Source organism: Pygocentrus nattereri, chromosome 1, assembly GCF_015220715.1.
Source record: "Pygocentrus nattereri isolate fPygNat1 chromosome 1, fPygNat1.pri, whole genome shotgun sequence".
Taxonomy (NCBI): Eukaryota; Metazoa; Chordata; class Actinopteri; order Characiformes; family Serrasalmidae; genus Pygocentrus; species Pygocentrus nattereri.
In genome coordinates, this window is record NC_051211.1 from 17,083,791 (window position 1) to 17,111,567 (window position 27,777).

The window sequence follows — 27,777 nt, forward strand, 5'->3', positions numbered from 1 at the left end:
TTACAACACCAAGCGCAATGCAAAGCGTCCAATGCAGTGGTGTAAAGTGCTGCCACTGGACTCTAGAATGTCACATGTTTTTTAATAGTAACAGCATCAACGACAGCGACTATGGGATGAAAGCTGTAAGACTTTTGATAAATCACAGCAAAAATATAAATTGGATACAGATATCAAATATAAACTGTGTGTATGTGTTAGATGTTTAGCACTATTCATACATTCAGTGAGCATTACACTAAAAACTATTGGGATATTTGCAACAAAATCAGCAGAGATAATATACAAAGACATAAAAGAATAAATAGTAAATGAAAAAGATTAATTAAGGACAATGTCCTGACTGGATCAGATCAACAATCATAATGATAATAATCTTCATTATCACCAACATAAATGTTATTTGATTTTCGTGTGTTTTGTTCCTTTAAGGTGAAGCAACCATTTGAACTACTTGGAATGGACTTTATTGGCAAGCTTTCAGCAACAGACAGCAACCAGTATGTCTGTGTCATAATTGATTATTGGACCAAATGACTACAAGCATAATCATTCAAAACCAAATCTGCTAAGGATGTCACTGACTGCTTGCTGAAATTTGTTAACAGTTTGAGGCACCCAAAAGAGTGCTCAGTAACCAGGGGAAGGAGTTTGAAAATGATGTAAATGTTCAATATGTGCATGTACATACAATGTAGTTGGAACTCTAATGCTTAATTTAAAAAACTGTATGTATTCCTTTTAGATTGTTTTTTGGTGTGTTTTTTTACTGCAGAATTCATTTATTACACATATTCATGACTACTATTTGTTTTTTTCATTTTAAGTTGAACAAGTATGTCTGTAAAGTTTTGCAAATTAAAAGGAGCCTCTATGCACCATACCATAAGGTTAGGCTGATAAATCATAGAGAGGGAAATGTACTAGTGAGTGAACAGAGAGTGTTGAGTAGATGGAAGGAGTACTTTGAAGAACTAATGAATGAGGAAAACAAGAGAGAGAGGAGGACAATGGGGGGAGAGATAGTGGATCAGGAAGTGCAGAGAATTAGTAGGGTGGAAGTGAGGGCAGCTTTAAAAAGGATGAAGAATGGAAAGGCAGTTGGTCCAGATGACATACCTGTGGAGGTATGGAGATGTTTAGGAGAGAAGGCAGTGGACTTTTTAACCAGGTTGTTTAACAAAATCCTGGAGAGTGAGAGGATGCCTGAGGAGTGGAGAAGCAGTGTACTGGTCCCCATTTTTAAGAACAAGGGTGATGTGCAGAGCTACAGCAACTACAGAGGTATAAAGTTGATGAGCCACACCATGAAGGTATGGGAAAGAGTTGTTGAAGCAAGGCTAAGGCGAGAGGTTCAGATCAGTGAGCAGCAGTTTGTTTTCATGCGCAGAAACAGTACCACAGATGCAACTTTTGCGTTGAGAGTGTTGGTAGAGAAGTACAGAGAAGGTCAGAAGGAGCTACATTGTGTCTTTGTGGATCTAGAGAAGGCATATGATAGGGTTATTATCTTCCACTTCTCCGGGGTTCGGGTCGCGGGAGCAGCATCCTAAGCAATGAGGCCAAGACCTCTCTTTCCCCAGCCACTTCCACTAGCTCCCCCGGGGAGATTCCGAGGCACTCCCAGGCCAGCTGGGCGATATAGTCATGCCAGTGTGTCCTGGGTCTTCCCCGGGGTCTCCTCCCACTTGGACTTGCGTGTGACACCTCCCGAGGGAGGCGTCCAGGAGGCATCCTAACCACATGCCCGAACCACCTAAGCTGGCTCCTCTCGACGTGGAGAAATAGCGGCTCTACTCCGAGTCCCTCCCAGGTGACCGAACTTCTCACCCTATCTCTAAGGGAGAGTCCAGACACCCTGTGAAGGAAACTCATTTCGGCCGCTTGTATTCGCGATCTCATTCTTTCGGTCATTACCCAAAGCTCATGACCATAGGTGAGGGTGGGAATGTAGATCGACTGGTAAATCAAGAGCCTTGCCTTATGGCTCAGCTCTTTCTTTACCAGAACAGACCGGTAAAGAGCCCGCATCACTGCTGACCCAGCACCAATCCGCCTGTCAATCTCCCGCTCCCTTTTACCATCACTCGTGAACAAGACCTCGAGATACTTAACTCTTCCACTTGAGGCAAGAGCTCATCCCGATACAACATCTTTGGGATGAATTAGAGCAGAGACTGCAAGCCAGACCTTCTCGTCCAACATCACTGTCTGACATCACAAATGTTTTTCCGTAAGAATTGTCAAAAATTCCTATAAAAACACTCCTAAAACTTATGGAAGATTCTCCTAATGACTATTGCTGTGCTGATGCTGCTTCCAGATATGGAAGTGTGGAACTCTGTAGTGAGCGATATAACAGAGGATTTGCTGTCACAAATGTATTTAAATTCTCTATGAATATTTCATGTCATAGCACTGTTCCATGTTCATTTGTAAAAAGTAGAATTGCTTATGTTAGCATTTGAAATGTCCATATTTTAAATGCAGTGGCAAAGTGTGTTCCATGCCAAGCCAGCTAAACGTGGAGTATATACCTATTGCGGTATGACTTCTGCATGTCCTATTAGAATGTCACATGTTTTTTAATAGTAACAGCATTAACGACAGCGACTATGGGATGAAAGCTGTAAGACTTTTGATAAATCACAGCAAAAATATAAATTGGATACAGATATCAAATATAAACTGTGTGTATGTGTTAGATGTTTAGCACTATTCATACATTCAGTGAGCATTACACTAAAAACTATTGGGATATTTGCAACAAAATCAGCAGAGATAATATACAAAGACATAAAAGAATAAATAGTAAATGAAAAAGATTAATTAAGGACAATGTCCTGACTGGATCAGATCAACAATCATAATGATAATAATCTTCATTATCACCAACATAAATGTTATTTGATTTTCGTGTGTTTTGTTCCTTTAAGGTGAAGCAACCATTTGAACTACTTGGAATGGACTTTATTGGCAAGCTTTCAGCAACAGACAGCAACCAGTATGTCTGTGTCATAATTGATTATTGGACCAAATGACTACAAGCATAATCATTCAAAACCAAATCTGCTAAGGAAGTCACTGACTGCTTGCTGAAATTTGTTAACAGTTTGAGGCACCCAAAAGAGTGCTCAGTAACCAGGGGAAGGAGTTTGAAAATGATGTAAATGTTCAATATGTGCATGTACATACAATGTAGTTGGAACTCTAATGCTTAATTTAAAAAACTGTATGTATTCCTTTTAGATTGTTTTTTGGTGTGTTTTTTTACTGCAGAATTCATTTATTACACATATTCATGACTACTATTTGTTTTTTTCATTTTAAGTTGAACAAGTATGTCTGTAAAGTTTTGCAAATTAAAAGGAGCCTCTATGCACCATACCATAAGGTTAGGCTGATAAATCATAGAGAGGGAAATGTACTAGTGAGTGAACAGAGAGTGTTGAGTAGATGGAAGGAGTACTTTGAAGAACTAATGAATGAGGAAAACAAGAGAGAGAGGAGGACAATGGGGGGAGAGATAGTGGATCAGGAAGTGCAGAGAATTAGTAGGGTGGAAGTGAGGGCAGCTTTAAAAAGGATGAAGAATGGAAAGGCAGTTGGTCCAGATGACATACCTGTGGAGGTATGGAGATGTTTAGGAGAGAAGGCAGTGGACTTTTTAACCAGGTTGTTTAACAAAATCCTGGAGAGTGAGAGGATGCCTGAGGAGTGGAGAAGCAGTGTACTGGTCCCCATTTTTAAGAACAAGGGTGATGTGCAGAGCTACAGCAACTACAGAGGTATAAAGTTGATGAGCCACACCATGAAGGTATGGGAAAGAGTTGTTGAAGCAAGGCTAAGGCGAGAGGTTCAGATCAGTGAGCAGCAGTTTGTTTTCATGCGCAGAAACAGTACCACAGATGCAACTTTTGCGTTGAGAGTGTTGGTAGAGAAGTACAGAGAAGGTCAGAAGGAGCTACATTGTGTCTTTGTGGATCTAGAGAAGGCATATGATAGGGTTATTATCTTCCACTTCTCCGGGGTTCGGGTCGCGGGAGCAGCATCCTAAGCAATGAGGCCAAGACCTCTCTTTCCCCAGCCACTTCCACTAGCTCCCCCGGGGAGATTCCGAGGCACTCCCAGGCCAGCTGGGCGATATAGTCATGCCAGTGTGTCCTGGGTCTTCCCCGGGGTCTCCTCCCACTTGGACTTGCGTGTGACACCTCCCGAGGGAGGCGTCCAGGAGGCATCCTAACCACATGCCCGAACCACCTAAGCTGGCTCCTCTCGACGTGGAGAAATAGCGGCTCTACTCCAAGTCCCTCCCAGGTGACCGAACTTCTCACCCTATCTCTAAGGGAGAGTCCAGACACCCTGCGAAGGAAACTCATTTCGGCCGCTTGTATTCGCGATCTCATTCTTTCGGTCATTACCCAAAGCTCATGACCATAGGTGAGGGTGGGAATGTAGATCGACTGGTAAATCAAGAGCCTTGCCTTATGGCTCAGCTCTTTCTTTACCAGAACAGACCGGTAAAGAGCCCGCATCACTGCTGACCCAGCACCAATCCGCCTGTCAATCTCCCGCTCCCTTTTACCATCACTCGTGAACAAGACCTCGAGATACTTAACTCTTCCACTTGAGGCAAGAGCTCATCCCTGACCCAGAGAGGGCTCTCCGCCCTTTTCGGCCTGAGAACCATGGCCTCAGATTTGGAGGTACTGATTCTCATCCCGGCCAATTCACACTCGGTTGCAAACCGATCCAGTGAAAGCTGAAGTTCACGACCTGATGTCCCCAATAGGACCACATCATCTGCAAACAGCAGCGATGTGACCTTGAGGTCACCAACCAGACACCGTCCATCCTGTGATTGCGCCTAGAAATTCTATCCATGAAAATAATGAACAGAATCGGTGACAAAGGGCAGCCCTGACAGAGTCCAACTCTCACTGGGAATGACTCTGACTTATTGCCGGCCAGTATTTGTTTGTACAGGGCCTGAATGGCTCGTAGCAAAGAGCCATTACTCCCGAAGCACCTCCCACAGAATACCCCGGGGAACAAAGTTGAATGCCTTCTCCAAATCCACAAAGCACATGTGGACTGGTTGGGCAAACTCCCATGAACCCTCCAGAATCCTGGAGAGGGTGAAGAGTTGGTCCAGTGTTCCATGACCCAGACAGAACCACACTGCTCCTCCTGAATCCAAGGTTCGACCATTAGCCAGACTCTCTGCTCCAGTACACCTGCATAGACCTTACCAGGGAGGCTGAGGAGTGTGATTCCCCTGTAGTTGGAACACACCCTCTGGTCCTACTTTTTAAAAAGAGGCACCACCACCCCAGTCTGCCAATCCAGTGGCACTGCCCCTGATGTCCACGCAATGTTGAAAAGGCATGTCAGCCAAGACAGCCCCCACAACATCCAGAGCTTTGAGGAACTCTGGACGGATCTCATCCACCCCTGGCTACCTTAGCGACTTCGGCCTCAGTAATGGACAGGCCTATACCCGTGTCCCCAGACTCTACCTCCTCACTGGAGAACGTGTTGGTGGGATTGAGAAGGTCCTCAAAGTATTCCTTCTACCGCCCAATGACGTCTCCAATCGAAGTCAACAGTACACATCTCCACTATATACAGTGCTAGTGGCACACTGCTTTCCCCTTCTGAGTCGCCTGACGGTTTGCCAGAATCTTTTTGGAGCGGACGTAAAGTCACTTTCCAAGGTCTCACCAAACTCCTCCCACACCCAGGATTTGCCATGGCGACAACTGAAGCCGCAGATCGCTTGGCCTGTCGATACCTGCCAGCTGCCTCTGGTGTCCCACAGACCAACCATGCCTGGTAGGACTCCTCCTTCATCTTGATGGCATCTCTCACCTGGGGTGTCCACCACGGAGTTCGAGGATTACCGCCCCGACAGGCACCAACTACCTTGTGAACACAGCTACAGTCAGCTGCTTTAACAATGGAGGAGCGGAACATTCTGAGTCAATGTCCCTCACCTCCCCCGATATCTGGTCAAAGTTCTGATGGAGGTGTGAGTTAAAAATCAATCTGACAGGTTCTTCTGCCAGATGTTCCCAGTGAACCCTCGCTTATGTTTGGGCTTGCCTGGTCTGACCGGCATCTTCCCCACCACCTGATCCAACTTACCACCAGGTGGTAATCAGTTGACAGCTCAGCTCCTCTCTTTACCCAAGTGTCCAAAACACACGACTGCAGGTCTGATGACACAACTACAAAGTCAATCATTGAACTGCGGCTTAAGGTGTCCTGGTGCCCTATGCACTTATGGACATCCTTGTGTTCAAACATGGTGTTCGTGATGGACAATCTGTGGTTAACACAGAAGTCCAAAAACTGAACACAACTCGGGTTCAGATCAGAGAGGCCATTCCTCCCAAACACACCCCTCCAGGTCTCACTGTCATTGCCCACGTGAGCATTGAAGTCCCCCAGTAGCACAATAGAGTCTCCAGAAGGAGCACTTTCAAGCACCCCTCCCAAGGACGCTAAGAAGGCTGGGTACTCTGAATTGCTGTTCAGTGCATAAACACAGATAACAGATACCCTCTAGTCCACCAGAGAAAACCCCAACATACAGGCGCCGAGTCGAGGGGCTATGACAAAGCCCACACCTGCCCACCGCCTCTCACCATGGGCAACTCCAGAAAAAAATAAAGTCCAACCCCTCCCAAGGAGACTGGACCCAGAGCCCAAGCTATGTGTTGAGGTGAGCCCAACTATTTCTAGCCAGTATCTCTCACCTCACGCACCAACTCAGGCTCCTTCCCCACCAGTGACGTAACATTCCAATTTCCAAAAGCCAATTTCAGCAACCGAGAATCAGAACGCCAAGGCCCATGCCTTCGGCCACTGCCCGATCCACAGAGCACCGAATCCCTACTACTGCCCCTCCCATCAGTGGTGGGTCGATGGAAGGGGGTCTGGGCCCGATCGGGCACCATGAGTAAATGTCCGGCCACTAGACGCCTGCTGGTGTGCCCCTCTCCCAGGCCTGGCTCCAGGGTGGGGCCCTGGAGACCCTAATCCGTGCAGGGTACACAAGTCCTGTTTTGTTTTTTATTTTCATAAGGGTATTTTTTGGATCACACTTTGTCTGACCTGTCACCTAGGACCAGTTTGCCTTGGGAGACCCTACCAGGAGCTTTTGCTCAACACAACATAGCTCATAGGATCATTCAAGCATGCAAACCCCTCCACCATGATAAGGTGGTGATCTATGGAGAGGTAGGTTATTGGCATTTAGATTAAAACACAACAAATCATCTAACACAGTAAAGAAAATAAAATCTAAGAATACAAAATTTTGTACTAAACCAGATGACATACACTCATTTTAATTTTGTGTACAGTTTTTCAACTATCTAAATGACTTTTAAAGTCTGATATGCAAATATCCTGCCACAATCATTACTAAAATGTATAACATTCTATCCGTGTAGTGCTCAGGGACCTCTGAGGGGTATCGGGCATCTCTTTCAAACATGAGAAAGTAGGGAGAGCACTTTGTAGTCATCTGTTTCTTTGTCCTAATTCCAAACATTACAGCATCAAGGTGCTTGCATCATTATTTTGGCTTATTCTGAATCAGTTTGCAAAGGGCTTTAATAATAACAACAATAAAAACAATGGTTAACATCAGTTTGTTATCAGAGAAGGTTGAGGGAAGCTTAAGATTTGCTAACCAGCAATGTTATGAATATGGTAACAGAGCAAGTAGGTTATTGGCATTTAGATTAAAACACAACAATCATCTAACACAGTACAGAAAATAAAATCTAAGAATACTAAATTTTGTACTAAACCAGATGAAATAGCACAATTCTACAAATGTTTATACAAAAACTCTGATACTTGTTCTGAGGACATACAACTCTAAACATTCTTGAAAGACAAATTTGACAACACTAACACAATCAATGTCCAAGGAATTAGATGAACCAGTAGAGGTTTGGGAAATTAAGCAGGTGATCTTGAATCTGAAAAATAATAAAGGCCCAGGACCAGATGGGTTTATTAATGAATTTCACAGAACCTTTAAAGATATTTTATTTCCGGTTATTAAAAGCATACATTCATGCATTTCAGTTTAAAGTTTTAGCCCCCTCCTGGAAAGAAGCAACCATAGTAGTAATACATAAAGAGGGCAAAGACCCTACTGAACGCCAATCCTATAGGCCTATATCACTACTGATTACAGATTTTGTCATTTTAACAATCTTGGCTAGAAGTTTCAGTAAGATTATTACCCAAATTATCCATCCTGATCAGACTGGTTTTATCACCAGAAGATGCTATGGAGATGACATCAGATGATTATTTAGTGTAATGTCCTAAGGAATAATTATATGATTCGATGCTGTATAAAAGCACAAGTCAACTCTATAAAGACATGTTTTGATGAGCCTGGTGTGCGGGAACTTCCCTGACATGCACAGAGCCAACTCCAAGAAGAGGGGAGGCTGTTAAAGTTGCAAAAGCAGGGTGTTGCGAAATGCCCATGCCAGCACAACACACTAACATACAACCACCATGTCAAAGCCACTACAGTGCTGAGAATGATCCACTACCCACATAATACATACTCCATATTGGTCCTGTGCGGGTCCTGATCATTGAAGAACAGGACAGCAAAGTATACAGAGAAACAGGTGAACTACAGTCTGTAATTGTAGAACTACAATGTGCATCTATATGGTAAGTAGAGCTGATAAATTGGACAATGAGTGTAGATACAAGGAGGTGTACTTCATTTACTGGTAGATCAGTGTATACTCAATGTACAAAATACTTCATTCTTACATTTACATCATTTAGCAGATGCTTTTATTTGTGAAGTACACAAATGTAACATTAAAAACAGTCCAGATGGAAAATCCTTTATCTAATTTATTAGTTTAACAGTGGTTTTAAGATGCATTGCAAATTTTAATAAAGCAAAGAAAATAATATATTAATACTTGGGCCTCCATGTATCGATACTTAAAACCAAAATATTGTGATATACTTTTGCACCATGTACTACATAGCCTACTGCTAACAATGTACAGAGAAAAGCAATTTTGTCTTCATATTAGAAGTCATCAGTAAATGTAACACTGTAAAATTTTAGGGATCTCATCAGATTAAAACTATTTACTTTTTTGTTCTTTCTTGGACAGAGACTTCAAGGGCCACCCTCAACCTCCAGAGCTGGGTAGCTGCAATAAGGGGAGACCATGCTAGTATTTGGATCTTTACAATAACCAAATTGAAATGAAAAACTGAATTATAAAATGTTTTAAACACTTAAGTTTATAAGGAAGAAACCATATTTACTAAAAAAAAAACATTTCCAGCTGAGCCTGTAATGTGTATCTAACAGAAGCAGTACTAATATGTGAACTACCAAACTACTGACGATCTCAAAAAAGCTATGATAGTCACTTTCTGATTTTAAGTTGACTTGTCCTTTAGTTTTTACAGTGTTTCTAGGATGTTATTAGATGATACATGAATTAATTACATGTTATATATGCAGGTGTTTTTCTTGTAGATTTTTTAGCAGGTAACATGGACTCAAATAAGTATTCATGGTGGCTGTCTATTCAAGCTTTGCACCATGAGTAAATGCCCGGCCACTAGACGCCTGCTGGTGTGCCCCTCTCCCAGGCCTGGCTCCAGGGTGGGGCCCTGGAGACCCTAATCCGTGCAGGGTACACAAGTCCTGTTTTGTTTTTTATTTTCATAAGGGTATTTTTTGGATCACACTTTATCTGACCTGTCACCTAGGACCAGTTTGCCTTGGGAGACCCTACCAGGAGCTTTTGCTCCAGACAACATAGCTGCTAGGATCATTCAAGCATGCAAACCCCTCCACCATGATAAGGTGGTGATCTATGGAGAGGTAGGTTATTGGCATTTAGATTAAAACACAACAAATCATCTAACACAGTAAAGAAAAGAAAATCTAAGAATACAAAATTTTGTACTAAACCAGATGAAATACACTCATTTTAATTTTGTGTACAGTTTTTCAACTATCTAAATGACTTTTAAAGTCTGATATGCAAATATCCTGCCACAATCATTACTAAAATGTATAACATTCTATCCGTGTAGTGCTCAGTGACCTCTGAGGGGTATCGGGCATCTCTTTCAAACATGAGAAAGTAGGGAGAGCACTTTGTAGTCAACTGTTTCTTTGTCCTAATTCCAAACATTACAGCATCAAGGTGCTTGCCCCATTATTTTGCTTATTCTGAATCAGTTTGCAAAGGGCTTTAATAATAACAACAATAAAAACAATGGTTAACATCAGTTTGTTATCAGAGAAGGTTGAGGGAAGCTTAAGATTTGCTAACCAGCAATGTTATGAATATGGTAACAGAGCAAGTAGGTTATTGGCATTTAGATTAAAACACAACAATCATCTAACACAGTACAGAAAATAAAATCTAAGAATACTAAATTTTGTACTAAACCAGATGAAATAGCACAATTCTACAAATGTTTATACAAAAACTCTGATACTTGTTCTGAGGACATACAACTCTAAACATTCTTGAAAGACAAATTTGACAACACTAACACAATCAATGTCCAAGGAATTAGATGAACCAGTAGAGGTTTGGGAAATTAAGCAGGTGATCTTGAATCTGAAAAATAATAAAGGCCCAGGACCAGATGGGTTTATTAATGAATTTCACAGAACCTTTAAAGATATTTTATTTCCGGTTATTAAAAGCATACATTCATGCATTTCAGTTTAAAGTTTTAGCCCCCTCCTGGAAAGAAGCAACCATAGTAGTAATACATAAAGAGGGCAAAGACCCTACTGAACGCCAATCCTATAGGCCTATATCACTACTGATTACAGGTTTTGTCATTTTAACAATCTTGGCTAGAAGTTTCAGTAAGATTATTACCCAAATTATCAATCCTGATCAGACTGGTTTTATCACCAGAAGATGCTATGGAGATGACATCAGAAGATTATTTAGTGTAATGTCCTAAGGAATAATTATATGATTCGATGCTGTATAAAAGCACAAGTCAACTCTATAAAGACATGTTTTGATGAGCCTGGTGTGCGGGAACTTCCCTGACATGCACAGAGCCAACTCCAAGAAGAGGGGAGGCTGTTAAAGTTGCAAAAGCAGGGTGTTGCGAAATGCCCATGCCAGCACAACACACTAACATACAACCACCATGTCAAAGCCACTACAGTGCTGAGAATGATCCACTACCCACATAATACATACTCCATATTGGTCCTGTGCGGGTCCTGATCATTGAAGAACAGGACAGCAAAGTATACAGAGAAACAGGTGAACTACAGTCTGTAATTGTAGAACTACAATGTGCATCTATATGGTAAGTAGAGCTGATAAATTGGACAATGAGTGTAGATACAAGGAGGTGAACTTCATTTACTGGTAGATCAGTGTATACTCAATGTACAAAATACTTCATTCTTACATTTACATCATTTAGCAGATGCTTTTATTTGTGAAGTACACAAATGTAACATTAAAAACAGTCCAGATGGAAAATCCTTTATCTAATTTATTAGTTTAACAGTGGTTTTAAGATGCATTGCAAATTTTAATAAAGCAAAGAAAATGATATATTAATACTTGGGCCTCCATGTATCGATACTTAAAACCAAAATATTGTGATATACTTTTGCACCATGTACTACATAGCCTACTGCTAACAATGTACAGAGAAAAGCAATTTTGTCTTCATATTAGAAGTCATCAGTAAATGTAACACTGTAAAATTTTAGGGATCTCATCAGATTAAAACTATTTACTTTTTTGTTCTTTCTTGGACAGAGACTTCAAGGGCCACCCTCAACCTCCAGAGCTGGGTAGCTGCAATAAGGGGAGACCATGCTAGTATTTGGATCTTTACAATAACCAAATTGAAATGAAAAACTGAATAATAAAATGTTTTAAACACTTAAGTTTATAAGGAAGAAACCATATTTAATAAAAAAAAACATTTCCAGCTGAGCCTGTAATGTGTATCTAACAGAAGCAGTACTAATATGTGAACTACCAAACTACTGACGATCTCAAAAAAGCTATGATAGTCACTTTCTGATTTTAAGTTGACTTGTCCTTTAGTTTTTACAGTGTTTCTAGGATGTTATTAGATGATACATGAATTAATTACATGTTATATATGCAGGTGTTTTTCTTGTAGATTTTTTAGCAGGTAACATGGACTCAAATAAGTATTCATGGTGGCTGTCTATTTAAGCTTTGCACCATGAGTAAATGCCCGGCCACTAGACGCCTGCTGGTGTGCCCCTCTCCCAGGCCTGGCTCCAGGGTGGGGCCCTGGAGACCCTAATCCGTGCAGGGTACACAAGTCCTGTTTTGTTTTTTATTTTCATAAGGGTATTTTTTGGATCACACTTTATCTGACCTGTCACCTAGGACCAGTTTGCCTTGGGAGACCCTACCAGGAGCTTTTGCTCCAGACAACATAGCTGCTAGGATCATTCAAGCATGCAAACCCCTCCACCATGATAAGGTAGTGATCTATGGAGAGGTAGGTTATTGGCATTTAGATTAAAACACAACAAATCATCTAACACAGTAAAGAAAAGAAAATCTAAGAATACAAAATTTTGTACTAAACCAGATGAAATACACTCATTTTAATTTTGTGTACAGTTTTTCAACTATCTAAATGACTTTTAAAGTCTGATATGCAAATATCCTGCCACAATCATTACTAAAATGTATAACATTCTATTCCGTGTAGTGCTCAGGGACCTCTGAGGGGTATCGGGCATCTCTTTCAAACATGAGAAAGTAGGGAGAGCACTTTGTAGTCATCTGTTTCTTTGTCCTAATTCCAAACATTACAGCATCAAGGTGCTTGCCCCATTATTTTGGCTTATTCTGAATCAGTTTGCAAAGGGCTTTAATAATAACAACAATAAAAACAATGGTTAACATCAGTTTGTTATCAGAGAAGGTTGAGGGAAGCTTAAGATTTGCTAACCAGCAATGTTATGAATATGGTAACAGAGCAAGTAGGTTATTGGCATTTAGATTAAAACACAACAATCATCTAACACAGTACAGAAAATAAAATCTAAGAATACTAAATTTTGTACTAAACCAGATGAAATAGCACAATTCTACAAATGTTTATACAAAAACTCTGATACTTGTTCTGAGGACATACAACTCTAAACATTCTTGAAAGACAAATTTGACAACACTAACACAATCAATGTCCAAGGAATTAGATGAACCAGTAGAGGTTTGGGAAATTAAGCAGGTGATCTTGAATCTGAAAAATAATAAAGGCCCAGGACCAGATGGGTTTATTAATGAATTTCACAGAACCTTTAAAGATATTTTATTTCCGGTTATTAAAAGCATACATTCATGCATTTCAGTTTAAAGTTTTAGCCCCCTCCTGGAAAGAAGCAACCATAGTAGTAATACATAAAGAGGGTAAAGACGCTACTGAACGCCAATCCTATAGGCCTATATCACTACTGATTACAGATTTTGTCATTTTAACAATCTTGGCTAGAAGTTTCAGTAAGATTATTACCCAAATTATCCATCCTGATCAGACTGGTTTTATCACCAGAAGATGCTATGGAGATGACATCAGAAGATTATTTAGTGTAATGTCCTAAGGAATAATTATATGATTCGATGCTGTATAAAAGCACAAGTCAACTCTATAAAGACATGTTTTGATGAGCCTGGTGTGCGGGAACTTCCCTGACATGCACAGAGCCAACTCCAAGAAGAGGGGAGGCTGTTAAAGTTGCAAAAGCAGGGTGTTGCGAAATGCCCATGCCAGCACAACACACTAACATACAACCACCATGTCAAAGCCACTACAGTCCTGAGAATGATCCACTACCCACATAATACATACTCCATATTGGTCCTGTGCGGGTCCTGATCATTGAAGAACAGGACAGCAAAGTATACAGAGAAACAGGTGAACTACAGTCTGTAATTGTAGAACTACAATGTGCATCTATATGGTAAGTAGAGCTGATAAATTGGACAATGAGTGTAGATACAAGGAGGTGCACTTCATTTACTGGTAGATCAGTGTATACTCAATGTACAAAATACTTCATTCTTACATTTACATCATTTAGCTTTAGGGCTTTAATAATAACAACAATAAAAACAATGGTTAACATCAGTTTGTTATCAGAGAAGGTTGAGGGAAGCTTAAGATTTGCTAACCAGCAATGTTATGAATATGGTAACAGAGCAAGTAGGTTATTGGCATTTAGATTAAAACACAACAATCATCTAACACAGTACAGAAAATAAAATCTAAGAATACTAAATTTTGTACTAAACCAGATGAAATAGCACAATTCTACAAATGTTTATACAAAAACTCTGATACTTGTTCTGAGGACATACAACTCTAAACATTCTTGAAAGACAAATTTGACAACACTAACACAATCAATGTCCAAGGAATTAGATGAACCAGTAGAGGTTTGGGAAATTAAGCAGGTGATCTTGAATCTGAAAAATAATAAAGGCCCAGGACCAGATGGGTTTATTAATGAATTTCACAGAACCTTTAAAGATATTTTATTTCCGGTTATTAAAAGCATACATTCATGCATTTCAGTTTAAAGTTTTAGCCCCCTCCTGGAAAGAAGCAACCATAGTAGTAATACATAAAGAGGGCAAAGACCCTACTGAACGCCAATCCTATAGGCCTATATCACTACTGATTACAGATTTTGTCATTTTAACAATCTTGGCTAGAAGTTTCAGTAAGATTATTACCCAAATTATCCATCCTGATCAGACTGGTTTTATCACCAGAAGATGCTATGGAGATGACATCAGAAGATTATTTAGTGTAATGTCCTAAGGAATAATTATATGATTCGATGCTGTATAAAAGCACAAGTCAACTCTATAAAGACATGTTTTGATGAGCCTGGTGTGCGGGAACTTCCCTGACATGCACAGAGCCAACTCCAAGAAGAGGGGAGGCTGTTAAAGTTGCAAAAGCAGGGTGTTGCGAAATGCCCATGCCAGCACAACACACTAACATACAACCACCATGTCAAAGCCACTACAGTCCTGAGAATGATCCACTACCCACATAATACATACTCCATATTGGTCCTGTGCGGGTCCTGATCATTGAAGAACAGGACAGCAAAGTATACAGAGAAACAGGTGAACTACAGTCTGTAATTGTAGAACTACAATGTGCATCTATATGGTAAGTAGAGCTGATAAATTGGACAATGAGTGTAGATACAAGGAGGTGTACTTCATTTACTGGTAGATCAGTGTATACTCAATGTACAAAGTACTTCATTCTTACATTTACATCATTTAGGAGATGCTTTTATTTGTGAAGTACACAAATGTAACATTAAAAACAGTCCAGATGGAAAATCCTTTATCTAATTTATTAGTTTAACAGTGGTTTTAAGATGCATTGCAAATTTTAATAAAGCAAAGAAAATGATATATTAATACTTGGGCCTCCATGTATCGATACTTAAAACCAAAATATTGTGATATACTTTTGCACCATGTACTACATAGCCTACTGCTAACAATGTACAGAGAAAAGCAATTTTGTCTTCATATTAGAAGTCATCAGTAAATGTAACACTGTAAAATTTTAGGGATCTCATCAGATTAAAACTATTTACTTTTTTGTTCTTTCTTGGACAGAGACTTCAAGGGCCACCCTCAACCTCCAGAGCTGGGTAGCTGCAATAAGGGGAGACCATGCTAGTATTTGGATCTTTACAATAACCAAATTGAAATGAAAAACTGAATAATAAAATGTTTTAAACACTTAAGTTTATAAGGAAGAAACCATATTTACTAAAAAAAAAAACATTTCCAGCTGAGTCTGTAATGTGTATCTAACAGAAGCAGTACTAATATGTGAACTACCAAACTACTGACGATCTCAAAAAAGCTATGATAGTCACTTTCTGATTTTAAGTTGACTTGTCCTTTAGTTTTTACAGCGTTTCTAGGATGTTATTAGATGATACATGAATTAATTACATGTTATATATGCAGATGTTTTTCTTGTAGATTTTTTAGCAGGTAACATGGACTCAAATAAGTATTCATGGTGGCTGTCTATTCAAGCTTTGCACCATGAGTAAATGCCCGGCCACTAGACGCCTGCTGGTGTGCCCCTCTCCCAGGCCTGGCTCCAGGGTGGGGCCCTGGAGACCCTAATCCGTGCAGGCTACACAAGTCCTGTTTTGTTTTTTATTTTCATAAGGGTATTTTTTGGATCACACTTTATCTGACCTGTCACCTAGGACCAGTTTGCCTTGGGAGACCCTACCAGGAGCTTTTGCTCCAGACAACATAGCTGCTAGGATCATTCAAGCATGCAAACCCCTCCACCATGATAAGGTAGTGATCTATGGAGAGGTAGGTTATTGGCATTTAGATTAAAACACAACAAATCATCTAACACAGTAAAGAAAAGAAAATCTAAGAATACAAAATTTTGTACTAAACCAGATGAAATACACTCATTTTAATTTTGTGTACAGTTTTTCAACTATCTAAATGACTTTTAAAGTCTGATATGCAAATATCCTGCCACAATCATTACTAAAATGTATAACATTCTATCCGTGTAGTGCTCAGGGACCTCTGAGGGGTATCGGGCATCTCTTTCAAACATGAGAAAGTAGGGAGAGCACTTTGTAGTCATCTGTTTCTTTGTCCTAATTCCAAACATTACAGCATCAAGGTGCTTGCCCCATTATTTTGGCTTATTCTGAATCAGTTTGCAAAGGGCTTTAATAATAACAACAATAAAAACAATGGTTAACATCAGTTTGTTATCAGAGAAGGTTGAGGGAAGCTTAAGATTTGCTAACCAGCAATGTTATGAATATGGTAACAGAGCAAGTAGGTGATTGGCATTTAGATTAAAACACAACAATCATCTAACACAGTACAGAAAATAAAATCTAAGAATACTAAATTTTGTACTAAACCAGATGAAATAGCACAATTCTACAAATGTTTATACAAAAACTCTGATACTTGTTCTGAGGACATACAACTCTAAACATTCTTGAAAGACAAATTTGACAACACTAACACAATCAATGTCCAAGGAATTAGATGAACCAGTAGAGGTTTGGGAAATTAAGCAGGTGATCTTGAATCTGAAAAATAATAAAGGCCCAGGACCAAATGGGTTTATTAATGAATTTCACAGAACCTTTAAAGATATTTTATTTCCGGTTATTAAAAGCATACATTCATGCATTTCAGTTTAAAGTTTTAGCCCCCTCCTGGAAAGAAGCAACCATAGTAGTAATACATAAAGAGGGCAAAGACCCTACTGAACGCCAATCCTATAGGCCTATATCACTACTGATTACAGATTTTGTCATTTTAACAATCTTGGCTAGAAGTTTCAGTAAGATTATTACCCAAATTATCCATCCTGATCAGACTGGTTTTATCACCAGAAGATGCTATGGAGATGACATCAGATGATTATTTAGTGTAATGTCCTAAGGAATAATTATATGATTCGATGCTGTATAAAAGCACAAGTCAACTCTATAAAGACATGTTTTGATGAGCCTGGTGTGCGGGAACTTCCCTGACATGCACAGAGCCAACTCCAAGAAGAGGGGAGGCTGTTAAAGTTGCAAAAGCAGGGTGTTGCGAAATGCCCATGCCAGCACAACACACTAACATACAACCACCATGTCAAAGCCACTACAGTGCTGAGAATGATCCACTACCCACATAATACATACTCCATATTGGTCCTGTGCGGGTCCTGATCATTGAAGAACAGGACAGCAAAGTATACAGAGAAACAGGTGAACTACAGTCTGTAATTGTAGAACTACAATGTGCATCTATATGGTAAGTAGAGCTGATAAATTGGACAATGAGTGTAGATACAAGGAGGTGCACTTCATTTACTGGTAGATCAGTGTATACTCAATGTACAAAATACTTCATTCTTACATTTACATCATTTAGCAGATGCTTTTATTTGTGAAGTACACAAATGTAACATTAAAAACAGTCCAGATGGAAAATCCTTTATCTAATTTATTAGTTCAACAGTGGTTTTAAGATGCATTGCAAATTTTAATAAAGCAAAGAAAATGATATATTAATACTTGGGCCTCCATGTATCGATACTTAAAACCAAAATATTGTGATATACTTTTGCACCATGTACTACATAGCCTACTGCTAACAATGTACAGAGAAAAGCAATTTTGTCTTCATATTAGAAGTCATCAGTAAATGTAACACTGTAAAATTTTAGGGATCTCATCAGATTAAAACTATTTACTTTTTTGTTCTTTCTTGGACAGAGACTTCAAGGGCCACCCTCAACCTCCAGAGCTGGGTAGCTGCAATAAGGGGAGACCATGCTAGTATTTGGATCTTTACAATAACCAAATTGAAATGAAAAACTGAATTATAAAATTTTTTAAACACTTAAGTTTATAAGGAAGAAACCATATTTACTAAAAAAAAAACATTTCCAGCTGAGTCTGTAATGTGTATCTAACAGAAGCAGTACTAATATGTGAACTACCAAACTACTGACGATCTCAAAAAAGCTATGATAGTCACTTTCTGATTTTAAGTTGACTTGTCCTTTAGTTTTTACAGCGTTTCTAGGATGTTATTAGATGATACATGAATTAATTACATGTTATATATGCAGATGTTTTTCTTGTAGATTTTTTAGCAGGTAACATGGACTCAAATAAGTATTCATGGTGGCTGTCTATTCAAGCTTTGCACCATGAGTAAATGCCCGGCCACTAGACGCCTGCTGGTGTGCCCCTCTCCCAGGCCTGGCTCCAGGGTGGGGCCCTGGAGACCCTAATCCGTGCAGGGTACACAAGTCCTGTTTTGTTTTTTATTTTCATAAGGGTATTTTTTGGATCACACTTTATCTGACCTGTCACCTAGGACCAGTTTGCCTTGGGAGACCCTACCAGGAGCTTTTGCTCCAGACATCATAGCTGCTAGGATCATTCAAGCATGCAAACCCCTCCACCATGATAAGGTGGTGATCTATGGAGAGGTAGGTTATTGGCATTTAGATTAAAACACAACAAATCATCTAACACAGTAAAGAAAAGAAAATCTAAGAATACAAAATTTTGTACTAAACCAGATGAAATACACTCATTTTAATTGTGTGTACAGTTTTTCAACTATCTAAATGACTTTTAAAGTCTGATATGCAAATATCCTGCCACAATCATTACTAAAATGTATAACATTCTATCCGTGTAGTGCTCAGGGACCTCTGAGGGGTATCGGGCATCTCTTTCAAACATGAGAAAGTAGGGAGAGCACTTTGTAGTCATCTGTTTCTTTGTCCTAATTCCAAACATTACAGCATCAAGGATGCTTGCCCCATTATTTTGGCTTATTCTGAATCAGTTTGCAAAGGGCTTTAATAATAACAACAATAAAAACAATGGTTAACATCAGTTTGTTATCAGAGAAGGTTGAGGGAAGCTTAAGATTTGCTAACCAGCAATGTTATGAATATGGTAACAGAGCAAGTAGGTGATTGGCATTTAGATTAAAACACAACAATCATCTAACACAGTACAGAAAATAAAATCTAAGAATACTAAATTTTGTACTAAACCAGATGAAATAGCACAATTCTACAAATGTTTATACAAAAACTCTGATACTTGTTCTGAGGACATACAACTCTAAACATTCTTGAAAGACAAATTTGACAACACTAACACAATCAATGTCCAAGGAATTAGATGAACCAGTAGAGGTTTGGGAAATTAAGCAGGTGATCTTGAATCTGAAAAATAATAAAGGCCCAGGACCAGATGGGTTTATTAATGAATTTCACAGAACCTTTAAAGATATTTTATTTCCGGTTATTAAAAGCATACATTCATGCATTTCAGTTTAAAGTTTTAGCCCCCTCCTGGAAAGAAGCAACCATAGTAGTAATACATAAAGAGGGCAAAGACCCTACTGAACGCCAATCCTATAGGCCTATATCACTACTGATTACAGATTTTGTCATTTTAACAATCTTGGCTAGAAGTTTCAGTAAGATTATTACCCAAATTATCCATCCTGATCAGACTGGTTTTATCACCAGAAGATGCTATGGAGATGACATCAGAATGATTATTTAGTGTAATGTCCTAAGGAATAATTATATGATTCGATGCTGTATAAAAGCACAAGTCAACTCTATAAAGACATGTTTTGATGAGCCTGGTGTGCGGGAACTTCCCTGACATGCACAGAGCCAACTCCAAGAAGAGGGGAGGCTGTTAAAGTTGCAAAAGCAGGGTGTTGCGAAATGCCCATGCCAGCACAACACACTAACATACAACCACCATGTCAAAGCCACTACAGTGCTGAGAATGATCCACTACCCACATAATACATACTCCATATTGGTCCTGTGCGGGTCCTGATCATTGAAGAACAGGACAGCAAAGTATACAGAGAAACAGGTGAACTACAGTCTGTAATTGTAGAACTACAATGTGCATCTATATGGTAAGTAGAGCTGATAAATTGGACAATGACTGTAGATACAAGGAGGTGTACTTCATTTACTGGTAGATCAGTGTATACTCAATGTACAAAATACTTCATTCTTACATTTACATCATTTAGCAGATGCTTTTATTTGTGAAGTACACAAATGTAACATTAAAAACAGTCCAGATGGAAAATCCTTTATCTAATTTATTAGTTTAACAGTGGTTTTAAGATGCATTGCAAATTTTAATAAAGCAAAGAAAATAATATATTAATACTTGGGCCTCCATGTATCAATACTTAAAACCAAAATATTGTGATATACTTTTGCACCATGTACTACATAGCCTACTGCTAACAATGTACAGAGAAAAGCAATTTTGTCTTCATATTAGAAGTCATCAGTAAATGTAACACTGTAAAATTTTAGGGATCTCATCAGATTAAAACTTTACTTTTTTGTTCTTTCTTGGACAGAGACTTCAAGGGCCACCCTCAACCTCCAGAGCTGGGTAGCTGCAATAAGGGGAGACCATGCTAGTATTTGGATCTTTACAATAACCAAATTGAAATGAAAAACTGAATTATAAAATGTTTTAAACACTTAAGTTTATAAGGAAGAAACCATATTTAATAAAAAAACATTTCCAGCTGAGCCTGTAATGTGTATCTAACAGAAGCAGTACTAATATGTGAACTACCAAACTACTGACGATCTCAAAAAAGCTATGATAGTCACTTTCTGATTTTAAGTTGACTTGTCCTTTAGTTTTTACAGCGTTTCTAGGATGTTATTAGATGATACATGAATTAATTACATGTTATATATGCAGATGTTTTTCTTGTAGATTTTTTAGCAGGTAACATGGACTCAAATAAGTATTCATGGTGGCTGTCTATTCAAGCTTTGCACCATGAGTAAATGCCCGGCCACTAGACGCCTGCTGGTGTGCCCCTCTCCCAGGCCTGGCTCCAGGGTGGGGCCCTGGAGACCCTAATCCGTGCAGGGTACACAAGTCCTGTTTTGTTTTTTATTTTCATAAGGGTATTTTTTGGATCACACTTTATCTGACCTGTCACCTAGGACCAGTTTGCCTTGGGAGACCCTACCAGGAGCTTTTGCTCCAGACATCATAGCTGCTAGGATCATTCAAGCATGCAAACCCCTCCACCATGATAAGGTGGTGATCTATGGAGAGGTAGGTTATTGGCATTTAGATTAAAACACAACAAATCATCTAACACAGTAAAGAAAAGAAAATCTAAGAATACAAAATTTTGTACTAAACCAGATGAAATACACTCATTTTAATTTTGTGTACAGTTTTTCAACTATCTAAATGACTTTTAAAGTCTGATATGCAAATATCCTGCCACAATCATTACTAAAATGTATAACATTCTATCCGTGTAGTGCTCAGGGACCTCTGAGGGGTATCGGGCATCTCTTTCAAACATGAGAAAGTAGGGAGAGCACTTTGTAGTCATCTGTTTCTTTGTCCTAATTCCAAACATTACAGCATCAAGGTGCTTGCCCCATTATTTTGGCTTATTCTGAATCAGTTTGCAAAGGGCTTTAATAATAACAACAATAAAAACAATGGTTAACATCAGTTTGTTATCAGAGAAGGTTGAGGGAAGCTTAAGATTTGCTAACCAGCAATGTTATGAATATGGTAACAGAGCAAGTAGGTTATTGGCATTTAGATTAAAACACAACAATCATCTAACACAGTACAGAAAATAAAATCTAAGAATACTAAATTTTGTACTAAACCAGATGAAATAGCACAATTCTACAAATGTTTATACAAAAACTCTGATACTTGTTCTGAGGACATACAACTCTAAACATTCTTGAAAGACAAATTTGACAACACTAACACAATCAATGTCCAAGGAATTAGATGAACCAGTAGAGGTTTGGGAAATTAAGCAGGTGATCTTGAATCTGAAAAATAATAAAGGCCCAGGACCAGATGGGTTTATTAATGAATTTCACAGAACCTTTAAAGATATTTTATTTCCGGTTATTAAAAGCATACATTCATGCATTTCAGTTTAAAGTTTTAGCCCCCTCCTGGAAAGAAGCAACCATAGTAGTAATACATAAAGAGGGCAAAGACCCTACTGAACGCCAATCCTATAGGCCTATATCACTACTGATTACAGATTTTGTCATTTTAACAATCTTGGCTAGAAGTTTCAGTAAGATTATTACCCAAATTATCCATCCTGATCAGACTGGTTTTATCACCAGAAGATGCTATGGAGATGACATCAGAAGATTATTTAGTGTAATGTCCTAAGGAATAATTATATGATTCGATGCTGTATAAAAGCACAAGTCAACTCTATAAAGACATGTTTTGATGAGCCTGGTGTGCGGGAACTTCCCTGACATGCACAGAGCCAACTCCAAGAAGAGGGGAGGCTGTTAAAGTTGCAAAAGCAGGGTGTTGCGAAATGCCCATGCCAGCACAACACACTAACATACAACCACCATGTCAAAGCCACTACAGTGCTGAGAATGATCCACTACCCACATAATACATACTCCATATTGGTCCTGTGCGGGTCCTGATCATTGAAGAACAGGACAGCAAAGTATACAGAGAAACAGGTGAACTACAGTCTGTAATTGTAGAACTACAATGTGCATCTATATGGTAAGTAGAGCTGATAAATTGGACAATGAGTGTAGATACAAGGAGGTGTACTTCATTTACTGGTAGATCAGTGTATACTCAATGTACAAAATACTTCATTCTTACATTTACATCATTTAGCAGATGCTTTTATTTGTGAAGTACACAAATGTAACATTAAAAACAGTCCAGATGGAAAATCCTTTATCTAATTTATTAGTTTAACAGTGGTTTTAAGATGCATTGCAAATTTTAATAAAGCAAAGAAAATAATATATTAATACTTGGGCCTCCATGTATCGATACTTAAAACCAAAATATTGTGATATACTTTTGCACCATGTACTACATAGCCTACTGCTAACAATGTACAGAGAAAAGCAATTTTGTCTTCATATTAGAAGTCATCAGTAAATGTAACACTGTAAAATTTTAGGGATCTCATCAGATTAAAACTATTTACTTTTTTGTTCTTTCTTGGACAGAGACTTCAAGGGCCACCCTCAACCTCCAGAGCTGGGTAGCTGCAATAAGGGGAGACCATGCTAGTATTTGGATCTTTACAATAACCAAATTGAAATGAAAAACTGAATTATAAAATTTTTTAAACACTTAAGTTTATAAGGAAGAAACCATATTTAATAAAAAAACATTTCCAGCTGAGCCTGTAATGTGTATCTAACAGAAGCAGTACTAATATGTGAACTACCAAACTACTGACGATCTCAAAAAAGCTATGATAGTCACTTTCTGATTTTAAGTTGACTTGTCCTTTAGTTTTTACAGCGTTTCTAGGATGTTATTAGATGATACATGAATTAATTACATGTTATATATGCAGATGTTTTTCTTGTAGATTTTTTAGCAGGTAACATGGACTCAAATAAGTATTCATGGTGGCGGTCTATTCAAGCTTTGCACCATGAGTAAATGCCCGGCCACTAGACGCCTGCTGGTGTGCCCCTCTCCCAGGCCTGGCTCCAGGGTGGGGCCCTGGAGACCCTAATCCGTGCAGGGTACACAAGTCCTGTTTTGTTTTTTATTTTCATAAGGGTATTTTTTGGATCACACTTTATCTGACCTGTCACCTAGGACCAGTTTGCCTTGGGAGACCCTACCAGGAGCTTTTGCTCCAGACATCATAGCTGCTAGGATCATTCAAGCATGCAAACCCCTCCACCATGATAAGGTAGTGATCTATGGAGAGGTAGGTTATTGGCATTTAGATTAAAACACAACAAATCATCTAACACAGTAAAGAAAAGAAAATCTAAGAATACAAAATTTTGTACTAAACCAGATGAAATACACTCATTTTAATTTTGTGTACAGTTTTTCAACTATCTAAATGACTTTTAAAGTCTGATATGCAAATATCCTGCCACAATCATTACTAAAATGTATAACATTCTATCCGTGTAGTGCTCAGGGACCTCTGAGGGGTATCGGGCATCTCTTTCAAACATGAGAAAGTAGGGAGAGCACTTTGTAGTCATCTGTTTCTTTGTCCTAATTCCAAACATTACAGCATCAAGGTGCTTGCCCCATTATTTTGGCTTATTCTGAATCAGTTTGCAAAGGGCTTTAATAATAACAACAATAAAAACAATGGTTAACATCAGTTTGTTATCAGAGAAGGTTGAGGGAAGCTTAAGATTTGCTAACCAGCAATGTTATGAATATGGTAACAGAGCAAGTAGGTGATTGGCATTTAGATTAAAACACAACAATCATCTAACACAGTACAGAAAATAAAATCTAAGAATACTAAATTTTGTACTAAACCAGATGAAATAGCACAATTCTACAAATGTTTATACAAAAACTCTGATACTTGTTCTGAGGACATACAACTCTAAACATTCTTGAAAGACAAATTTGACAACACTAACACAATCAATGTCCAAGGAATTAGATGAACCAGTAGAGGTTTGGGAAATTAAGCAGGTGATCTTGAATCTGAAAAATAATAAAGGCCCAGGACCAGATGGGTTTATTAATGAATTTCACAGAACCTTTAAAGATATTTTATTTCCGGTTATTAAAAGCATACATTCATGCATTTCAGTTTAAAGTTTTAGCCCCCTCCTGGAAAGAAGCAACCATAGTAGTAATACATAAAGAGGGCAAAGACCCTACTGAACGCCAATCCTATAGGCCTATATCACTACTGATTACAGATTTTGTCATTTTAACAATCTTGGCTAGAAGTTTCAGTAAGATTATTACCCAAATTATCCATCCTGATCAGACTGGTTTTATCACCAGAAGATGCTATGGAGATGACATCAGAAGATTATTTAGTGTAATGTCCTAAGGAATAATTATATGATTCGATGCTGTATAAAAGCACAAGTCAACTCTATAAAGACATGTTTTGATGAGCCTGGTGTGCGGGAACTTCCCTGACATGCACAGAGCCAACTCCAAGAAGAGGGGAGGCTGTTAAAGTTGCAAAAGCAGGGTGTTGCGAAATGCCCATGCCAGCACAACACACTAACATACAACCACCATGTCAAAGCCACTACAGTGCTGAGAATGATCCACTACCCACATAATACATACTCCATATTGGTCCTGTGCGGGTCCTGATCATTGAAGAACAGGACAGCAAAGTATACAGAGAAACAGGTGAACTACAGTCTGTAATTGTAGAACTACAATGTGCATCTATATGGTAAGTAGAGCTGATAAATTGGACAATGAGTGTAGATACAAGGAGGTGTACTTCATTTACTGGTAGATCAGTGTATACTCAATGTACAAAATACTTCATTCTTACATTTACATCATTTAGCAGATGCTTTTATTTGTGAAGTACACAAATGTAACATTAAAAACAGTCCAGATGGAAAATCCTTTATCTAATTTATTAGTTTAACAGTGGTTTTAAGATGCATTGCAAATTTTAATAAAGCAAAGAAAATAATATATTAATACTTGGGCCTCCATGTATCGATACTTAAAACCAAAATATTGTGATATACTTTTGCACCATGTACTACATAGCCTACTGCTAACAATGTACAGAGAAAAGCAATTTTGTCTTCATATTAGAAGTCATCAGTAAATGTAACACTGTAAAATTTTAGGGATCTCATCAGATTAAAACTATTTACTTTTTTGTTCTTTCTTGGACAGAGACTTCAAGGGCCACCCTCAACCTCCAGAGCTGGGTAGCTGCAATAAGGGGAGACCATGCTAGTATTTGGATCTTTACAATAACCAAATTGAAATGAAAAACTGAATTATAAAATGTTTTAAACACTTAAGTTTATAAGGAAGAAACCATATTTACTAAAAAAAAAAACATTTCCAGCTGAGCCTGTAATGTGTATCTAACAGAAGCAGTACTAATATGTGAACTACCAAACTACTGACGATCTCAAAAAAGCTATGATAGTCACTTTCTGATTTTAAGTTGACTTGTCCTTTAGTTTTTACAGTGTTTCTAGGATGTTATTAGATGATACATGAATTAATTACATGTTATATATGCAGATGTTTTTCTTGTAGATTTTTTAGCAGGTAACATGGACTCAAATAAGTATTCATGGTGGCTGTCTATTCAAGCTTTGCACCATGAGTAAATGCCCGGCCACTAGACGCCTGCTGGTGTGCCCCTCTCCCAGGCCTGGCTCCAGGGTGGGGCCCTGGAGACCCTAATCCGTGCAGGGTACACAAGTCCTGTTTTGTTTTTTATTTTCATAAGGGTATTTTTTGGATCACACTTTATCTGACCTGTCACCTAGGACCAGTTTGCCTTGGGAGACCCTACCAGGAGCTTTTGCTCCAGACATCATAGCTGCTAGGATCATTCAAGCATGCAAACCCCTCCACCATGATAAGGTGGTGATCTATGGAGAGGTAGGTTATTGGCATTTAGATTAAAACACAACAAATCATCTAACACAGTAAAGAAAATAAAATCTAAGAATACAAAATTTTGTACTAAACCAGATGAAATACACTCATTTTAATTTTGTGTACAGTTTTTCAACTATCTAAATGACTTTTAAAGTCTGATATGCAAATATCCTGCCACAATCATTACTAAAATGTATAACATTCTATCCGTGTAGTGCTCAGGGACCTCTGAGGGGTATCGGGCATCTCTTTCAAACATGAGAAAGTAGGGAGAGCACTTTGTAGTCATCTGTTTCTTTGTCCTAATTCCAAACATTACAGCATCAAGGTGCTTGCCCCATTATTTTGGCTTATTCTGAATCAGTTTGCAAAGGGCTTTAATAATAACAACAATAAAAACAATGGTTAACATCAGTTTGTTATCAGAGAAGGTTGAGGGAAGCTTAAGATTTGCTAACCAGCAATGTTATGAATATGGTAACAGAGCAAGTAGGTGATTGGCATTTAGATTAAAACACAACAATCATCTAACACAGTACAGAAAATAAAATCTAAGAATACTAAATTTTGTACTAAACCAGATGAAATAGCACAATTCTACAAATGTTTATACAAAAACTCTGATACTTGTTCTGAGGACATACAACTCTAAACATTCTTGAAAGACAAATTTGACAACACTAACACAATCAATGTCCAAG